At 34.7% G+C, this 21,399-nt stretch overlaps 1 protein-coding gene and 1 non-coding gene across 5 annotated transcripts in view; both read right to left on the bottom strand.

Moving 5' to 3' along the window:
* The window catches only part of Slit2 (slit guidance ligand 2), a 342,324-nt gene that overhangs the window by 245,741 nt on the left and 75,184 nt on the right, over nucleotides 1-21,399 (bottom strand). The gene's annotated exons all lie outside the window — the stretch shown is intronic.
* On the bottom strand, nucleotides 21,223-21,357 carry LOC147825072 (small nucleolar RNA SNORA18). The gene has a single exon (XR_015441414.1). It is a non-coding gene; the product is annotated as a small nucleolar RNA SNORA18 (small nucleolar RNA).

Here is a 21,399-nt window from a genome sequence, read left to right as displayed (position 1 = left end):
ATCTAATGATCAATTTAATCTGTATCCTTGGCAGTATTAAAATTGTACAGTTAAATTGTCTGACAGAATTTGAAAGAATATTAGGTGTATACCAATGTTAAGAGATCAAAGTCTAATTTTAAGTAGGTAAGCCATATCTGATAATAGTATACTTTTCAAACTTTACAGAGCACATCTGTCTTTTCATATCTTATATCAGAAACCAATAATTTCAAAGTATTTATAACAAAAGAAAGATTTACTACTAGTTATTAAAATTATTTTTCTTTTAAAGTTGGTAATAGTATACAGGTACCATGTAGTGGCATATAATTAGCTCATACACATGATAAATTCTCATTATAATTAAGTATTAGGAATTTGGTGTAATAATGAAAAAACACATTATCCAAAATTTCAATCTCTCATTCTTATGTAAAAGTTACTAAGTTATATTTCTGAAAGAGTAAAAAATAGCAAAGCTATGTATGATCATTTAAATTAGTAGTATTTAAAAATCACAGACTTTATTTTCCTAAAGGCTCAAATAAATATAAATAAGGAAAAAGTGAATAGTGGTCAGTATATTATTAGATAATAATAGCATTTGGTTTAAAACTTAATGAAAGCAGTAAAATCCCAAATCAAGGCATTTAACTTTCAACCTTTCCCAATTAAAATGTTGGTAATCTTAACAGCATAAAACTTGGATGGGAACAGCAATAAATATTCAGCCTGACAGATTAGGATAGATATTAATTTGAAATATTTCCAAATACTGTGACTCCTTACAAAAGATAGGCTGAACAAAACTGTACACCAAGTTCACTTGGGAAGAAAAAATATTTTGGTTTAAATTATAACTACAAATACCAATTTTCTGAACATTTTTGTATGTTTCATTCTAGACATGCAGGCCTCATAGAATGGGAAGCTGCTTTTCTATTTTCTACGTTTACAAGATCATTAGTTTACTGAGGAGATTTCAAAAGGAACCACCAGTGGCTGGATTCGCTGAGTCTTTCAGCACTGGACTGGGAAGTGCGGAAAGTAGCTGGACAGCTTCACAGTGAAGGTCCGTTTCCAGGCAACCTCACACAGTTGAGCAGCCACAAGCAAGTGAAACAATGGCCGACACTGGCAGACGTCCATTGAAAGAGTCTGCAGAAATACACTGAGTGTATTGATCCTTTCTTTAAAATTAAAAAAAAAAAATACAGTTTAAATACGAACTAGAGTAACACAGAGAGAAATGCTGCAAGAACAAGTCCACAGAAAACCACTATATTCTCCATGTTCTTTTAATTGTTCTCAATGAATGTCCACTATTGCAGGAATATCGACGTGTTTGTGCAAATAAAACATTCACCTCTTCCTCAGTTGTCAATTCAAATTATGAATACAGTATGTCAGGCCATATTTTAATATGCAGGCATGTATATATAACTAGATGATCTGATCTCATACCACTGGTAACCTCAACTTTAGTACATGTCTAAGTTTGAAAACAGAAGCACACCAAAATTAAAATTTTGACACTTAGATGATATCATAGTTTGGAAACGCATGAAAATGGGATATTTGCCCTGAGTGAAGATGGAGGAATAATGTAAAAGTGGTCACATCTAGCATTTTAAAGAATTCTATATCCTGCAAATTCAAGTGAATGGACTCCAAACTTCAAATATGTCTCTTCTTACATTGGCTCTTGTTCTAACACTGATTGTATTTTATTTCACTATTTCAATTTACAGAACGGCATTGCAGAATAATATATCTATAAAAAAGTAAGGAAAAGATCTATAAAACTCTGCAATCATCTGGGTTTTGTAGTTAACAATATTATTCTTGGCTGTAATTGACCCTGTTTTAAACATATATCTCATAATTCTAGCTCACAGCTACCAGTCAAATGCAAATGTAATATTTATAAATTAAAGACATTGGATGTTCTAATAGTAGTAGTGGAATAAACTATTATCTCTTTCATTACAAGTCTATGGAAATTTCTGAGTTTGGTAGCAGTCACAGATAAATAAAATATAATAAGATAGACTGTCATATAAATTTCTTGCCTATTAACAGCTGAAAATTTGCCAGAAATGTCCACCTGAGATATTAGAAATAAATACATTTGAAAGTCACAAATCATGGAATAAATATGGAAAAAGGAAAAAACCGAAACAAAGTTTATGTGAAAAGGGAGAGGTGGAGGGGTTGAAGGGAGGGCAGGAGAATGGTGAAAAAAGTAAGGACCAAGACATAACATGTAAAGGTACAGATTCCCAATGATGAGTGTCATCAGATTGTATACCTAAAATGTACCAATAATCTAATGAATCAAAAAATGAAATCACAAATCTTACTATCTCCTTTGAATTGATATTAGAAAACTGTACTTATGTTTTCATTCAAAAGTTTCTTTTTATAGAGGTTCATCCAAAGGCCACTTGCATTTGTTAGAAAAAGCAGCAATTAAAACACAAACTATTCTTAAGAAGTGTTTTTTAAGGAATCGAGTCATCTCTCCTGAACATACTTTGCAACCAAAAACAATAAACAATATGTACTGGTAAAGAAAATTCTACAAAAATAAGTAAGTACTAATTACATTCTTTATTTCAATTTATTAAAGGAAATAAATCTGACTTTCTGTCATTCTCTAATAAAATCAGAAAATTCTCAAGGACAAAAATTTCCCATTCACTGGCTTTGTTTTAAAAACAATCAGGATCAATTTACAGGCTATGACCAAACCCCTATCTGTTTACCAGGAGGTGTTAAGGAGTATGATTTAATATTCAATCAGCCAGAAGAAATGGACTACACATTGAAGCTATGTGCAATGCTGATAATTACACACCTGTTGCCATGGTAATTTTAGAGGCTGCAGTAGATATAATTGAAATTCCCCACCAATAACATCACTTTACCAAAACTTGATAACTTTAATCAGTTCAAAATTTAGGAAATAAGTCTTTTAAATTATTTTACACAAAAACTGACAAAATTATAAAAAGTGAAAAGGAAGAAAGTGCACTTTCTTGTTCTTGCCATTCTCTCTCCCCCTTTCACACACACACATGCATATGCTCACAAACATACACTTGGCACAGATATACAATGTTTTCAAAGTTTTTTGAAAATTTGCAAATACTTGTATTTCTTCTGTCATATTTCAGCAGATGGTGATAATATATAATTAGATTTGGTAGGCTTTGCTCATTGAGGTCAATTTCTATAGTTTCTTCCGCCATTTAGTCATTTAGATTGTTTGCAAACCTTACTTAATAAAGAGTAAAGACATTTATAGCATGCTGTGCCCATTCATGCAAAAATATTGCCTGTTATTTTAAGCCCTCTGAGTTACTTCTGTGAGCCTTTCCAAGAACATTCCATGAGGAGAGGTTTAAACAATCACCAAAACTTGGGAACATTTTAAGTCCCCTTAACAATGAGCCTGGTGACTGCACTGTAGGGTGGGAATTCTGTGTCTCTGGTCATCCAATCAGTTGCTGACCCAGATTAGGACTGTCAAGTTGTGTCAGGACTTTGTGGTGAGTGCTCACTAGAGTGCCTTTAATCCTCCAAGGTTTTCTCAAATGTCACAGCCATCTGGAGGAGAAGCAGCTTCCCCACTGGGCTCCACTGACCACAAATTACCTTCTAAAGAGAAAGGCAACAATAGAAAGCAGTTAATAAATATTTGATTTTTTTCCAGAAATGGAAGGGTTTTGTTTTTTTTTTTTAAAAAAAACTATCTTTCCATTTCACTCTAGCATTAAATCATTAAATGCTGTTAGGTATCATACAACAAAATGAGAAAATAATGCCTACCTAGCACTGAGAGTAACTGCAAAAATTCATTATAAAATTTTAACAACCATTAAGAGGTCACCCAGTGAGTCTTCTTTTTCTTCAGTTTCTTCTAGTTTTAGAATAATTAATAATTTTATCCTTTGCCAGGAATGTACGCATTGCTGTTTCTTTCCTTCCCAAAGCTGATTATTAGGTGCTATCAAAATCTTTGTAACTTGAGGTTAGAAAGAAAGTTCAATGTCTTGTTTCTTCAAAAACCCCACTGCAAATTCTAAAATGAAATCTGGTTCTGGTTTCCTCATTTAAGGATATGATTATAATCTCCTCTGAGGAAAGTCACTTCTTTGGGGAAAACAAACAAACAGCCACTAGGAAATCAGCTGCAGTCTCTTAAGGGACATTATTTACAGCTGAATTTAGAGTCCCTAAGGTTCCGATGTCCTTACCTGTGCTGTCCAAATACAAGAAAATCTCTTGGTCACAGGACTGTGAAATATTCTTTATGCAGTGTAGCAATGGATATATGTGTCTGTTCTTAATAAGAATCCTACTTTTTAAACTGAATACCCTATATTATATTTGCACTGGCTCATGTCTTTGTGGTTACACAATTCGTGGAGATTTTTTACAGAGTGTATAATTACAAATGAAAGGCTTTCTTACATCACAACCAAGCTTCATCCTATTATCATTACACTTGTTTAAGGTTGTCTTTTGAAAGGACCTTCTTTAGGCTCAGAACATACAACTGATTTATGCTCAAATTCTACAATTGTTACCATACTTTAAAATAGTTGTTTTTCCCTAAAAAGGTAAAACTTTTTTTTAACAAGTATTACTTCTGTCAGAAACAAGTAATTTCACGCTTGATACCCAAATCTGAATCACTGGGAAACTCACTCTCCCACTCTAGGGAATCTAGCTAAAAACCAAGCTCTAATCTGGAGCAAAAGCAAGATGTGATATATTCTGAGGACTCAACCAATACTTCTTACACCACTACATTCCAATATATCTCCTGATTATACAAGAACATATTTTATAAATGCACTTAATATAAATTACTTTTTCTTTATTATTATACATGCATTCATAGAATCAAATTTTTCTTAAAAGACAAAACATCCAAAGACTGCTATGAAGTTTAATGTGCTTTGAGAACTGCTAAATTTTAAGTCCAAGTTAATCTTTCCTTTCACGTAGCCAAAGTGTCATGTGCTGTTTATCCAACTTAATATATTTATATGTTCATCTCTCACTTTGGTTATTAATATGTATTTTACATTAACAAGTGTGCTTTATATTTAGCTTGTCTTAATCCAGGTAGAACAATACTTTAACTCTTAAAAAGCACAGATTAAGTTATGTCAAAGCTTCAGTAAAAACACCAGTATAAAAAAACATGAATTATATCTGTTATTCTAAGAAAAATAACAGGCAAGAAGAGGTTTTTGTTCTGCACAGCCAGAAGCAATGACAAGTTCAACGGATGGTTAGCAGCACTGTGCGATGAGCTCCAGTGATGACTGTAAGTTCACTAAGTGACACATTAAGTACAGCTATAATACAGGAGCTCAATCAATCAGAATGCTAAGAGAAAAATGACTGTACAACAGAAAATCCACCTACAGCCACATGGCATTGACATTTTGCTAGCATAAACTGAAAATTTATTCAACAAGCGGCAGATGTAATGTCATTCTTGCTGCAGAAGAGAAATCCAAATCTCAGCATGATTAAAAAAAACTCAGAAAAATGACTGTCATATGCCAATCATGAATAAATCCTGAGACAAGAAAATGAGAAAATTTATCTAATCTCTATCAGGAAGACAACCATCAAAACACAAACTGCATCATCATTTCCTGAACTCTGCTGACACTCGGGATCATAAACAAACCCGGTTGCTTAAGCAGGAGCACTTTTCAGCACCTTGTTAAAGCCCTACTGTTCATGTGCTGTGATAGGTACTCAAGGCCAGTCACTGCTAATGTGGCCTACAATGCCATGATGCAGGAACCGCACAGCAGAGCCAAGCAGTATTTATGCCATTTAAGAAACTGACTACATCAAACCTCAAAACAGACAAGCACAATGAAGCTTTGTATTCAAGATCTACTATAAACAATTACTAATGTTGTGCTAATCCATTTCAAATATTTCTTATTGAACAGTAAAAGTTATTAAAAGGGAAATATAACAGAAAATAAGCATTTTAATATTATAATGCATTTATAAATGAAAGTTGAGATTATTTGAATCATCAAAGAGAAAAAAGCATATTTCTGTAGTAGCTAGTTAACGATTAGTAGCTTCCACTTTTTAATTTGGAAAAACACTATATAATTACAAGCAAAGGTATACTTAATATTATCATACATTTCCTGGGGAATGAGAAGAGATGATATCAAAGATTATTTTGCACAATTAGCAGGAATAGCAGCTCTGTAAGATAATGAGGATCTTATGACATAAGCCACAGTGATGCAATGATGATATAATGATCCATTACTCCTCACACATGAACTAGAGACAGAAACATTATTGACTCCAGTATAAAAGCATGACATGTCCACAAGCTTTGCAGTGAAGTGTATTGCTGCTGCATCATTAAAATAACAAACAAGGAAGGAAAAAACAGCACAATCAATAAGAAGTACTTTATCAACTACTTTAAGAGAAAAAAAAAAACCTTCAGGATCAAAAGCACACTGTATTCAGTCGTTATTAATCAGGCCCTGTCACAGCTGTTAAAGTTTAAAGGGACAAGATCTTAAACCTCAGTCTGTAATCTGAAGGAAAAATACATGATGCCAAACTCTTGATACTTCATATCAATACCTGAATGATCTAGAGATAAGGAAACCTAAACAAAAATATCACTATTGTAGCAAGTGGTTTAAAAACAAAATGCACACAAAATGTAAATGTGAAGGTGAATTATTCCACAGAGAATATCAACTATACACATTCAGAACTCAAGAACAAAGAAGGAAATTGTACACCATGAAGCTTGGGGGAGCCAACTATGCATATGCTACTCTTCTTCTGAAGAGAAGTGATGACTCCACATAATATTCTAGAGCAACTCGGGCCATCAGGCAGCAGGAATCAGACCACTGCAAAGATTTTTCACCATTCCAAAACTTTTACCTGAACTGAACTGCATCCAATGTGATGGAATGAAACTTTTCACTAAGACTGTTGGGAAAGTGGTGAGTAATTTATGTCGATGACACTTGAACCTGGGCAGGTGAACCTTCATGTTGCAGAAGGCCACTATGTACAGGCAGAATGAAACAAACATGGGAAAGTGCAGGCTAAGGCAGGATAAGAAGAAGCTAATGACAGGACTTCTGACTTGAAACACCTACATGCTAGTCTCATGAAGCAGCAGCTTAAAACTCTACCCGCTTGCCTTTCCCCCAAATGCCAAAGTAGTGGATAGATCTTACAGCCCCACTGAGGCCAGGCTTGCTGGGAACTAGAATCAGTGGCATTATCTGGCTGTCAGAAATGCAGAATCTTGGACCAAACCCAAGCCTACTGCCTCAGAATCTGAGTTCTAACAGGTAACTTCAATGCTTATTAAATTCTGAAAATTTCTAAATTAGAGAAAATATTTTATAAAGAAACAAGTCAATAATAAATAGACCATCACCGGTGGCATTATTTTGGTGCAGAACCTTAATTTTCTGGATCGCATTATATCAATACCTTCAAATTTCTCTTTCAGAAGCCTGCATTTGCTCAAGGTCACTGCTGAAACTACAACAGTAATAATTTTGTTTTTTAAAACAATATGATTGCTTAAAATCTTTCAACTGGTTTAAAGAACAAAGTCAAAACTCATAGGTATAACATCAAAAGACCCACAGCCAAATCCTGGCTCTCTTGCAGCTCTGTTTCCTTTCATTTCACCCTTCGCATTTGTAGCATTTGCAAAATCACACAGCTTAAGTTTCCATACTTTGCTTCATCTCTACTTGTTAATATTTTTACCTTTAGAAGTTCTCTGCAATCTCATCGTTCTTCATGCAATGGTCTCACATCCTATCTCAGCACCTTTACCTATCCTAAAAAATATCAGAGCCTGAAAAAAGAGCAAATAGTAGGATGGAGAGCTAAACCTAATCTTTCTATACGGGCACACTATAAAAAGAAATAACTGATAATGTGAAATAGGAAGAAAAGGTCTAAAGGGGTAGGGGAAGTGGGATGGGTAGGGGAAAGGAAAGGGAAAAGAAAAAATGTGAGAAAAGGAAAAAATGGAAACAAAGTCTTTGTAAATAGGGAAGGGTGGAGGGAAGGGAGGGCAGGGCAATGGGGAAAAAATAAGAACCAAGATACATCATGTAAAGGTTCAAGATCTCAATGATGAATGTAACTGTATTGTATACCTAAAATGTACCAATAAACTTAATGGGAAAAAAATAGAATTCCTGGTGTGGATGCCACTGGACCGTGAATCAACTGATGAGGATTTCACACATTGACTTAGCTTTGGTGAACTACACATATACTTGTTACATGGGGCCTGCTACAAAATGCCACATTACAAACAAAAGCAAAAAATGCAGTCTTCTGCATGCTGCATTCTAATATATGGTAAGGTGAACTGCACAGTTGGTATAGTATATAGTATACTGAGAAGTGCTGGGATTCTCAGGTTGGACAGATGTGGGTATGAAATGTGCTTCCACTACCTACTAAACATTGCTGGGGAACTCTTCATTGTCATTCTGTAAATGACATTAAAATCTTCCTCATATACAACAGACAATCCCCTTCCTTTCAATTACTGTCACTATTTCACTATTGATCTTATGTTCTTAATTTTTAAAAAGAGAATTGAACATCTCCCAATTATATTATGTGTTGCAGCATAATTTTTGAGAGTCTTCCATATCTCAGTAAGATTGGACTACAGTAGTGGTTCATGGTTGAAGGCAATTCTGCACCTCAATGGATATGTGCCAACAAACTAGGACATTTTTTTATTATCATAATTGGGACTTGTTCCTGATATCACTTTAGTAGAGGTTAGGGATGCTATTAAACATCTTACAAATCACAGAGCAGCCCCTCACACCAAAGAATTACCTAGCCCAAAATGCCAATAGTGCTTCACCTGAGAATTCTGGAGTAAAAGGGCAAGTGCAGAATTCATCTTCCTTGGCATTTTATTTCAGGAAACTGGCTTCATGAATCTAGAAGAGACAGGACCAAGAACAGTCCCATAGAAATAAAAACTTATGACCAAAGTTTCCTAAAGCATGCAAACAAAGTGGTAGGGACTTTACTGGAGCAAGGACTAAGTGTGCAACAGGATGCTGACACTGGACTATGAAGCGTCTGGTTTGGCAATACTTCCTACGCCCCAATTGAAGCACAGTGAAATACAGTCACAAGTTTTCAAGGACACAGGAGGTTCTGGACAAAAATATATCAGTATTGATCAAGACACCCTTAAAAAAGAGGTTCTGGTATTAAGTTTTGAGTGCTACCCACTACCCTTAATTCTTATAGGATCCTCAGGGATTTAACAATAATTGAGATTTAACTTTCACCTACACCTTGTAAGATATGGACCCCAAATCATGTTTAATTTGATGCAAAAAATAAATAGCAGGATGCATAACTTATAAAAATCAGCGAAATACTCTCAACATCCATTTTGCATTTCATAATCAGTAACTTATGGTGGTTCCCACCATAAATATAATCCCACCCAAAATTATTCTGCATGAATTGAAACAGTTCCTATTATATATGGCATGGTAGGTGTTACAGGAAATAAAATTAATCATTCCCTATATTCCAAAGATATACTGTAGCAAAGAAAGATATCTTTTCTGTTTAAATAAAAGGAAAGACACAGAATGGAAACGTTCCTACGAGGGGAAAGGACATTAGGAAGCTGAAGTTATCTACTGCACCTCAACCCACAGAGGTAATGGATGATAAGTACGATTACTGCTTTTTATATTTAAGTAAGTGGGGGTCAAGGTCAGTTCTCTAGAAACCAGATCAATAAGATGGAGGGGTAAGAGATTCCAGAGTGCCAAGGAAGGAGACAGGAAAAGGATTCAAGCCATGGTGAGGAGCTTGACAGCAAAGAGAAAAGAGAGAAAATGTGGATTGCATATCCCTTCTCCCGGCCTCAATCAGTGGCAACAGATGACTACTACTTTAATTTAAACCTTTATATGTCAAGATTTTTTTTGCTAACAGTATCGGGGTGGGCAAGGAGAGGAAAAAAAAAAATCAAAATATTGAGGAAGGCTATTAGAAGGTAAAAAATATATAAGAACATTTATGGGAGAATTCTTCCCAGAATGAATTTCTCTCTCCCCACATCCCCACAAAAAATTTGTTTATATTTCTCACCAAAGAAATTCTCTCTCTCTTTCTCTCTCTTTTTTTTTTTTTTTTTTTGGTACCGGGGATTGCACAGCAGGCGGTGAAACCTGTGAGCTAAATCCCCGGCCTAGAGAAATACTTTTATCATTCATACTTTTATCATTGTTGTTTTTATCAGAAGGCTTTCTACGGGTCTCTCTACCCGCCTAGATTGCAAGCTATAATGGTAAAAAAAAAAAAGACTATATGTTTCTCTTTTTGTAGTTTCATCTGTAATTAAAAGGATCCTATGCATAGATTACTGAATGAATGACAATGCAAAACTGTAGAAAAAGGTTCTGAGGACCAGAGTCATTATCAGAAAGAGTTTGCTTCTTTTCTCATACACATCTAGGCTTCTACTCATTAACCAGTCTATCCCCAGGTATGCTGCTAATTGTGGCTCTCTCTCCAGCAATGGGAAAAGACATAGGACATGGCAGTGTACAGAAAAGATTTGTTGAGTGAGCAACCGATCGACTCAAATAACCAGAAGACACCTATTTCAAAAGATTAAAAAGGGTTCAAACTGAGTTGGGGATTTAGCTCAGTGGCACCGCACCTGCCTCACAAGCGCAAGGTCCTGAGTTCAATTCCAGGGATCAAACAGAAAATATTAAATCAATATATTTACTTTAAAGCAGTATATACAAATTTAGAGCCTAGTCCTAGATCCTGGATCAATTAGAATTTATGCTAAGTGTTCTAGCTGTGGTAAAACTTTTTTATGACATATGGATCTGATTAAATGTATCATGGGTCAAAGCTCATGGCCACCTCTTTCCAAATCTGCCACTATGTAAAAATATGTGCAAGGAAAATGACTTGGTACAACCTAGTTAGCATATGCGATGGGTTTTATTTACTCCTGGTATTAACATGGAATAAACAATGCTGTAATTCAGCTTCCTATTTTATGATTTTCATTGATTATACTGTCATGAAACTCTATAAACTTTACTTTTCTCATTATTTTAATTTATTATCGTTAATCACAAAGCGCGCCTTACAAAGCACTTTGTTGTCACAGATTTTGGCACATAATGCTCAGCAGATGTTCATATAATTTAAAGGTACAATGGGATGAAAATATAAGAGAAAACGCTAATTTCCTAGAAATGTGATTATTATTAATGATAAATTGCACACATTCATAAAAATCTTGCCCCAATCTAGTCACTTATCACGAGGATCTAGCAATGAATTCAAGCCACTGAACTTGACAAAAAATACGTTGCATGGCTTTTCTAACCTAGTATCATTATTAGTAAATCCATCTTAGATTTTGACTCCCAGAAGCTAACAGATTTTAACAAATAAACCATCTGAACAAAAATGAAATTACAAACAAAAAATAGCATTCTTGTTTAATGAATATTAGCTAAAACAGAATCTAAACTCAATGTACGCATAGTGACTGAAGAATTAGATGTAAAAGCCACACATTAGAAAATCTACCTTACAAAAAGAGAAGCTTTAACAATTTTAAGTACCTAGTGTGCACAAGCAATATAGGTAATTAATAGCATTCACATCTAAAACCTATCTGTCAGCAAAAAGTTCACTTTTTAGGTGATATTACTTTGAACGTCAGAATTATACAAAGCCAGGATGTTTACTGGAAAGAATCCTGAAGACTTCTACACAATCAGACCTTGATACAATTATGTTCTCTGTCAAATGATCCAACTCAGCGGTGCTCCACTTGATTAACTCACACGGAATTCTCCATTCACTCCTGGCTGCTCTAGCTTTGTGTAGAAATAAGAAATGACAAATGCCTGTAGGAAATTTTCTTTCACTTTATTTGAAAACAAGTCTATTAAAATGCACATGAAAATGTGTTTAGGAAACACAAAAAATTACAGAACACTAAGCACTACGTGGAACTTTGTAAGTACGGAGATAGTTTACTGTCTGTGTGAGGGAAAAGAAATTGTTTTGGTCCAAATACTGACTCAGTATATTATGGTATCCAATTTCTTCTTACACAACAAAGAACACATTCTTTATGGGTAGTACAGGTGAAAGCAATTCTTCTACCTACATTGTGTTAAATTACTGCTCTTTATTTCAATACATTGTGAACGCACATCTACAAAGAGAAGACTCTCAGCAGTGATAGTTGCATGGATGACCTCTCTTTAAGGTCCCTACAATGACTGTCTCCTTTGTCTATCCTCAGACACCTTTGTCCATCCCCAAGTACCTGTATCCTCCACTTTGAAGTATTTGTCCATATCTCACGTTCTCCTCTAGACACTATTTGTAACTGAAACCAGCTATTCCAATCCTCCTTAATCTTTCTGTTCTCCCCAAAAAGCTACCATGTTCTAATATATTATGCAATTTACTGACTGATAAATTATTATTTTCTGATCTGTTTCACCTGGCCATAAATTAAATGCCAAGAAGGTGGGCATCTTTGATTATTTTGTCCATCAATATATCACACACTCGGAGAAGAGAGGCAGCATCTTAAGATTTTCAAAAAATATTTCATGAATAAACAAGATACAGACACTTTCTTAGTTTTGAAGAGACTGCAATGTATGAATAATGAAATTTAACAACAAATTGAATGTGTCCAAGAATATTCTGTGTATGTGCTTGTCATTTCCACCTCCCTTCCCAAGACTGGAGGCAGATGAGAGAAAAGAAGTAGCAAAGGCAAGAGGCATTTAGATTAAGAAAAAGAAAAAAAGAAAAGTACAAGAAAACTACCATTCTGGAGAAGGCAAGGTTGGTGGACAAGATATGCAGAATACAGAGAGGCTGTGAGCAATGAGCTATGAACAGTTTACTGATGAAAGTAATCAGAATGATTCCTGGAGTAATTTGGCGACATTTTCGACATCCTACCTGGGTTCCTGAGGCCCCAGAAAGACATGTAATGATGAGGTACAATGGTAACCACCTGAATAGTTTTCCTAAACCTCAATTACATTTTTTATTGCTTTCCGATTTTTTCAGTGACTTAAGCCCTTTGTGATAGAAATCCAAGACCATGGCTGGGTATGCATGCCATTTCACAATCACATGATGTCCTTAGATTAGAAATTTAGGTCTTTTTACTGCCTTCAAAATTAGGTGTGCTCCAGATACACCTAATCATTTGTGACCTATGGAAAGGTTAATATCATTCTAAGCATTTTAAATTTGCACTTGCAGCCATCCCTTCTTAGAATGCCCCAAAGTTCATAAGAGAACCACATACAAATTCATATTTTAAGACTGTCTTCAATCATTTCCCCTGCATATTGCTCCAAAGAGCCAAGCAGAATTAGGAATACACCCTTTGCTCTTGAAACCCTCATCTGTGTACCTGTCTTGATATTATATTTGGAGCCCCTGAAAAGTAGGGAATGTGTTCAATTACTGCTTATACTTCTGGCTCTAAGATTCTTTCTGTTATGCAATGACTTTTAACAAATATTTGTTCAGTACATGAGCAAGTAGACCCCTGAGGAATTGCAACCATCTTGTCAAAAAAATAAAAATCAAACTCAGCTGCATGATAATGTGAGTCAGAAATATTTACAATCCATATGGAATATATAGTGTTTGTCAAAACATTGTTACTCAAAATGCATAGTCCATTTATTGATCAAGGGACCAATAGATTGTTGATATTTGTTCTCAACAAAAGCGATTGTATAAATAATAGAGGAACTTCTCCATGCTGTCTTCAAACAATGCATTCATTTTTTCCTGGAAAATGTCCAGACAGTGGGCTCATGAGCCCAATTTTCCTGAACCCATGTAGCCATTATCCCAAAATAAGCTTCACTGTGTATATCAAGAAATAAAGTGAACGTGCCTTGATGCAGGCTCCTTGCCCATTGGTGTTATTTACTGAGAGACTCCATGGGAGTGTGATATGTAAATCATGCTAACATAGACCTTTCGTATTTCCAACTAAATGTGATGCTGGGAATAGCCTGGCCCAAAACTGACATCAAAGAATCGTGTTTTGAATCTTTTAGGGACAGGCTCCAGTACCAGCTTAATTCACTATAACATTATTATGGAAATAATTTTTGCCATCAAAAAGGGAATCACTGTGACCGATAATGCATTTGTGGAGTAAAAATGACAATTGCAGGTTGGAAAGCACCTGCTCCCTTTCAACAATAGCTATTTAAAAATACTTTCATCCTCTGTAATTCTAACACAAGAGAAGAAAAATCCTTAGGAGCAATTCTGTCGGGATGTGACAATCTGAATGAGAACAATTTAAAATTGTATGAGAAACTGAAAATGAATCATTTAAATACACTAAAAAAAAATCCTTACTCGTGAGTAATATCCTTGAAAAATTACCCAATAATTTACCCAAAATGAGCATTCCTTTTCAAATGAGTGACATGTGGCAGCTTTTCTTCCTTTTCCCTTGGATTTACAACTAATTTATTAAGCAGCTTTCAAGCCACTGCTCTGAACTTAGGGTTTTGTTCCACTGAAAAACCTGGCATATTTAATAGCATTATTTTTTTCCTTGTAAAATATAAATTGACTGGTACCTCTAAAAATTTTTGGCTCTTTAGAAAGTATAGAAAACAAAAAGATAAAGAACATATCATCAAAGTTTCATGAGGTAAAGAAATAACATGAAAGCCACTTTTCTCCTATTGAGAACAACTCCTGCCTTTTATTCATTCTGGGTTATATAATCTTAAAAATATCTAAAGGTCCAATTCTGGCTTGGAATATGTGGTGGCATCCTAACTGTCCTTCAGCTCAAGAGCGCTCAACAGAGAAAACTAAATTAAATGTCAAGTTTCTAAGTTTCAGTCCCAACGCTAAATACTCAGTCGATTTAGTATCTCTTCCTTACACTCCTTGCTATGTAACCTATCCTTAGCCCTCCCCAAAGATAATAATAATTATTTCCTCCTGCAGTAGCTTATCAAAAAAACCCTAAAAACATACTGTGAAAACTCTTATGAGACAAACAGGGAGCATTTAGATCCTTGAAGAAAAAAAAAAAAAAAAAAAAAGCTCAGAGTTCTTAACTGCTTCCTCGGGAACCAACTCTGAACACAACTTTTTATAAAACACTAAAACCTTCAAGAGTTCCGTGCAGAAGCCCCACGTGACGTCAACACTGTTGAATTAAAGATGTTGCAGATGTTGTTCCTATGACACAGCAACGATGGCGAGGAGGTGAAAGCTCCGCAGGCAGCCCTTTCATACTTGGCTGATAGGAAAATGACTCCTCAGTTGTGTTGACAGCTTCTCTATAAAAATCCGCATCTCCATATTTTAAAGGCAAAACTAATTTCGACTCATTAGAAAAGGGAAATTTGTGGAGGCTCATTCTCAGGGCAACCAAAAACTGCATTATGTACATAAAAATACCAGGCCTTAGTCCAAACCTCAATGTGCCTAAATGTCACTATGAAATGGAAAGGTATATCCTGTCGCTCTATACACTTGGAATATTAGTGAGGCTTTGTCAAGAAGTTCTCTTTCCTAGAACATCAACACAGACATGTTGGTCAGATCTCTCTACACATCTTTCAGTTGTTATGAGGAGGACACTATGTAGCAGAACAATCTCAGCCTTCCTTAAAGGATCTGAGGAGAAAATCTAGGCAAGTCATACATCTGGTAAAACTTGCACTTTAGTTACTGTACCATAAATGCCCCTTCCCCTGAACTCTTCTTCCCATCTCTTCTCAAAAATCACTTCATCAGAAACTCCTTCTCAATCTCTCCTATCCAAAATAGTATCATTAATGATTATTTGTTTTCTTCCCTACTTTATTTTTTTGTCATTTAACTTAATCCTTGAGATTGTTTACATTTGTTTACATTTTCCTGTCTGGTTCCTCTACATAACAGCAGGAAGTTTGTCTATTTTGGTATATTCTGCATATAAAATGCCCAGTACTACGGATCCTCAACACATAATTAGAAAAGAAAAAATGTTGAGATGACTGACTTATGAAATGATAATGAAAGGCAGCATCTGTATCATTTTAGAAATCCAAGTCCAAGTCACCATAAACTATTACTCAATGTACTCATTCTTCCCATAATTATGTCTTTGTGGCATCTCTTTCTTCTCAAGTCCTACCCCTAATTCCTATCTAAATCCTATCCATCTTGAATGATGATCTCAGAAGCTACTCTCTTTATTAATTATTCAGTTATGTCCCAGTTCTTCTCAAATACTATGATACTGAATTTGTATATTCCTTAATACACGTTTGGCTCTCCAGATAGCTTTATTTGCATTTGTTACCACATAATACAGAAAAATCCTTGACTCTATGTAGCTTCTTCCACTGGTTAATACCACTAAGTAGCTTGCATTTGCATCTTTTAAAATACACAAAAAATAAAATCAAAATTATATTTTGTACTCAACTGTCAAAATGATTCATTATCACACATTAGCATGCACTTCTTTCTTCCCATGTAAGAGATGTTTTAGAACATCCATATATGGCATGGAGCATTGCTTAGAATTCAAGCCCACAAGACCACACTGCCCCATTCCTAAGGACAACTGAGGGAAAGGAATACTGAGATCCTGCAAGATAAGCGTTTTGTGTGCTCATTCTAATTGCCCATATTAATGCTAATAGAATATTTCAATAGAAAACTCCTGTGATTTTTCTTATCTGCTTTTTGTAATTTTTTGCTTGCCATAATGATTAAAGAAAATGAAGAATATATTGTCTATATATTGCAAGAACAAGAGAGCACAAACTGCCTTTGATAGTTCATTGCTTGCTTGAATCTTCTCAGTACACTATCTCAAACTTACTTCGGAAGGTTAATGTTAGGGTTCGGATGCATTTGTCTCCCAAGGGTCTACACGTTGGAGCCTTGGTTCTTAGTGTAGCAGTGTTGAAAAACTGTTAAACGGTGAAACCTGAGAGCTCATCAGAAAAACTCCAGTTGTACACCTTTGGAAGAGATCGTGGAGCTGCAGTCTTTATGACTTCCTGTCTAGCCATGATTTCTCCTTGCACATGGTTCAACCATTGACATCTGCTATGAGGTCACACAGGCAAATAGGGCCTTTGCTAGAGCCTGCATTACACTGTTTGGAGTTTCATCCTCCAAAGTAGTGAGATATATAAAGCCTCTTTTTTTTCCAGGGCTGGAGATAAAACCCTAACCTTTGCACATACCAGGCAAGTACTCTACCTCTGAACTATATAACCCAGCCCAATAAACTTATTTTCTTTATAAAGAATTATGTATTTTATTTTAGTAATAGAAAATGAGCTACTACAGAAGTTGGTATTTAAGTATAAAGTGAAACTGATTTTTAAATTGTAGAGAAGAGATACTTACTTCCAAGTTGTTCCTGGTCCAATGGCTATGAACTCAAAGTTAAGAGAAGCTGCATAATCCCTCAGAGTTAAACCACTTCTGTTTAACTCACCAGATGTCATCTTTCTTAATTTACTGTCACTCTTTGAGGGAAGGACCCACAAAATTCATCACTATACCCAATGCACTCACCTTTCAACTCTTTGTACCCTATTTTTTTTCTTGTAATATGGATTCAAGGAATTAAGACTACCTGTATTTGAATCCCAGTTACATTAATTGTTAATAATATAGAAAAAAATCCTCAGTGGTAAAATTAAATCCTCAATATCCTCAACGGTCAAATTAGGATAATAAAGCACCAGAAAATGGTTGAGAGGATTAAATAAAGTAATATTTGTAAAGTCTTGGCATAGAAGCTAACAAACTGAAGTAATGATTTTCACATACAAAATAGCTGATAATTATCGTTTGAGTAAATATATGAATTTAGACACCTCTGATCCAGTACAAACATGAGTTAAATAAATTTAATATTAAGTACAAACTCTCAGCTGAAGGCACACACTAAGACTTTATTTTTTAAAACTTTTGATTTTTCTTGAAAAATTATTTAAAAATAATTACTACTGCGAAGACTTTTTTCTGATTCTATTTGTTCAAAAGTGGGCTAGACTTACTTTTTCTGTAAATTTTAAAATGTCCAAAAGATGTTCAGATTTTCAAAATTTAAAAAATCTATCTTGTATGTAAATGTCATAATCACTGCCTATCATGCTGTTTTATATAAAAGGTAGAGAGCCATAGCATGCTTCAATTCCTTCTCATCTTTTAAATGTAGTAATATTTTGTTATCACTATAAAAATTAATGAATGGAAAATAATTTAGTGGGAGTAAAATCAAAAGCAGACTTGGTAGCTTCTTATGGGTAACTTTCACCAAATATTTTAAATGTTTGATAAAATATATCTTTGATTGAATTCAGTAATTCTGATGAAAGCAGAGCTTCAGGACATACATATAAACAACACACAAATGGTTTTGGCATATATATATGTTGAAATTATTAAACTGAAAGATTAACATACTCATATTTATCAATACATTTAGTAAGACATTTGAAGTTCACTCAGTTCTTTTGATTATTATTAATGACTACAATCACCCTGTTACATAATAACCCTCAAAATCTTCTTTCTCCTTCCCAGTAAAACTTTGTACATTTGACTAACAATCTCTCATGTCCTTCTTCTCCCACGCAGCCTTTGGTAATCACAATTCTACTTTCTATTTCTCTACAGTCTGCAGTTTTATATTCCTTACATAAGTGAGATGTTGCAATTTTTCTACTTCTCTGCCTACTTTATTTCATGAAGTGCAATGTCTTCGAGGTCTAACAATCTTATCAAAATGATGGAATTCCTTCTTGTTTAAAGGGTGAATAGTATTCCACAGTGTCCATACATCACACTTTCTTTATCCACTCATCCACTGATTATACCTACATTGATTCTATGAGATATGGTTGACTCCACATCTTAGCGATTGTGAATAATGCTTCAATGAACATACACTTACTGATATTTCTTCAATAGATGGCTTTCAATTCTTTTGGATATATCCACAAAAGTGAGACTGATGGAATATAAAGTAGTTCTATTTTAGCTTTTGGAGAAAACTTCGTATTATTTTCTATAATGGCTGTACCATCAGCGTGCAAAGGTATCTTTTCTCAGTATCTCTGCCAACATGTGTTGTTCATCTTTTTTATAAGACTCATTCTAACTCACGTATGGTGACATCCTATTATATTTTTAATCTGATTTCTCTGATGCTTAGTAATGCTGTATATTTCTTCATGAACTTACTTGTTGTCCTCTTTTGAGAAATATACGTACATATCTCTTGATCATCTTGAAATCATGTTATTTTCTTCCTGTTGAGCTGTTTGAGATCTTTATACATTTGGGATATTAACTCCTAATCAGATGTAAAGCTTGCAAATATTTTTCTGTGGGTCATCTCTTTACTTTGCTAATTGTTTCCTTTGCTGTGCAGAGCTTTTAGTTTGCTGCAATCCTATTTTTCAACTTTGGAATCATTAACTTCTCCAAGATACTTTTATGAAGAAAGAATATGAGGTTTGTGTACCCAAAAGGGACAATGTCATTCTTAAGGGGGCAACTGGCTCTTGAAGATACACAAGCCTTCGACATTGCTAAGGTTCCTGACCCTATGTTCAGTCTAATGCAGCACACAAGCTTTGCCTTGACATTTAATTTTTCTGGTAAGAAAGAATAATCTTTAATATAATTTCTCTCCCCAGAGGTGAGAGATAATGAGAAAAAAATATCAAAATTGAGACACAGGGAAAATACAAAATATAGAAACTACCGAGTTTTTCTCATTGTTTAATCAATGAATCACAATGAACTTGGAAAAATAGCTGAATTATTACCATATTTCAAAATCACAGCATAATGGAGCCACTAATTATTGAACCATGGATTTCTTGATATATGTTGGGCAATATTCCAAAGTAAATGCAACTATTTTTAACTAATTTCTTATAAAAAATTCTTTTCTAAACCTATTGCTCATAATGTTTTTTCCTAAATGATGTGTACCTATACCAAGTAAAAGTATCACAACACTGTGTATGAGACTTGTACTGCTTTTTAAAACAAAGTTAAAAAGGAAGTCCCTGTGCTCAAAGAAACAAATACTAAAAAGTCATTTTCTTGGCAAACTGAGTTGGCCAAAGCATCATTTCTCTTTGTCTTATGTGGCAACAGGAGACTACAGAGGAACATCTGTCAGCTCACAGATTTTAAGAACAAGTGAATCTCCTGGTTCAGGGTTACCCAGAACTAAGTAAGTAATGATTCTGGGTTGCAAAAATGTGACTAGCAGAGCAAACTGCCTCATATTCCAAAGTCAATCTGTTCTCAGTGGAGGGAGCAAAGAGAAGGAGATAGAAAGTAATATAATCACAAAGGGATTTGAAATAGAGTGCTTTGGGAATAATTCTGGGGCACATACTGAATTAGCAGCAAGAAACTAAATTTTATTCTAAATTTAATTTCACCCAAAGAAACTCTTGATTACTTAAAAATAGAGTCTGCTGACAACGAGAAAGCACATACCCAAGTTCTCAGCTCACAAAATAAAGCTTGGACAGGGTCTCGGACATTACAGTCCATCAAATGGATTTTCCCAGAATTCAAGTGCACACAATAAAGCATACTGCCTTTTATTTTAAATAAATATTTATCAGGATAGTCTCTAAATATTCTGATCTGTTTCAAATTAAATGATTTCTAACTCACAAAAATAACTCACATCATAATTTTAAGGAAATAAATTTTTATTTAAGGAATTTCACATGTAATTCCCTCAATATTCATCCATGTCATTCAAGATAGCCCTTTTTAAAAGAACTGATATCTACTCCACTCATCCTATCTGCCTTGCCACAATTCTTTTGTCTCCACTCAAATTATGGACAAACTGATGACACCTTCAAAACTCCTGGGATCTCAGATTCAAATTTCTTCCAGCAATTTAAGAGCCTTTGGGATAGACAGATTTCCCTTGCTTAGACACCTTCTCTAAACATGCGGACATTCATATTCATTTGCTAAGCTATTACACTGAGAAACAGTCCAGATCTCTAGGATACGTGAATATCTGAGGCTAAAAGAAAAATTACACGGCTTTCATCTTTTTGCTATCTTGTAGCACCTTCTCACAGACAGACCTAAGAAATAGACCTTGAGCAAAGGAAAACCGCAGAGTTCCTCTAAGAGGCATTTCCAACAATGAGCAGCCACAGGAAAAGATCCATCGGGATAGACCTCAAGACTTATACAATCTTATAACTGCAAATTGATAAGTATTTTTAA

This window comes from Heterocephalus glaber, unplaced genomic scaffold, assembly GCF_053883595.1.
Source record: "Heterocephalus glaber isolate CG9 unplaced genomic scaffold, H.glaber_assembly_v1.0 deba00001509, whole genome shotgun sequence".
NCBI lineage: Eukaryota > Metazoa > Chordata > Mammalia > Rodentia > Bathyergidae > Heterocephalus > Heterocephalus glaber.
This window is presented reverse-complemented; position numbering and strand designations above follow the sequence as displayed.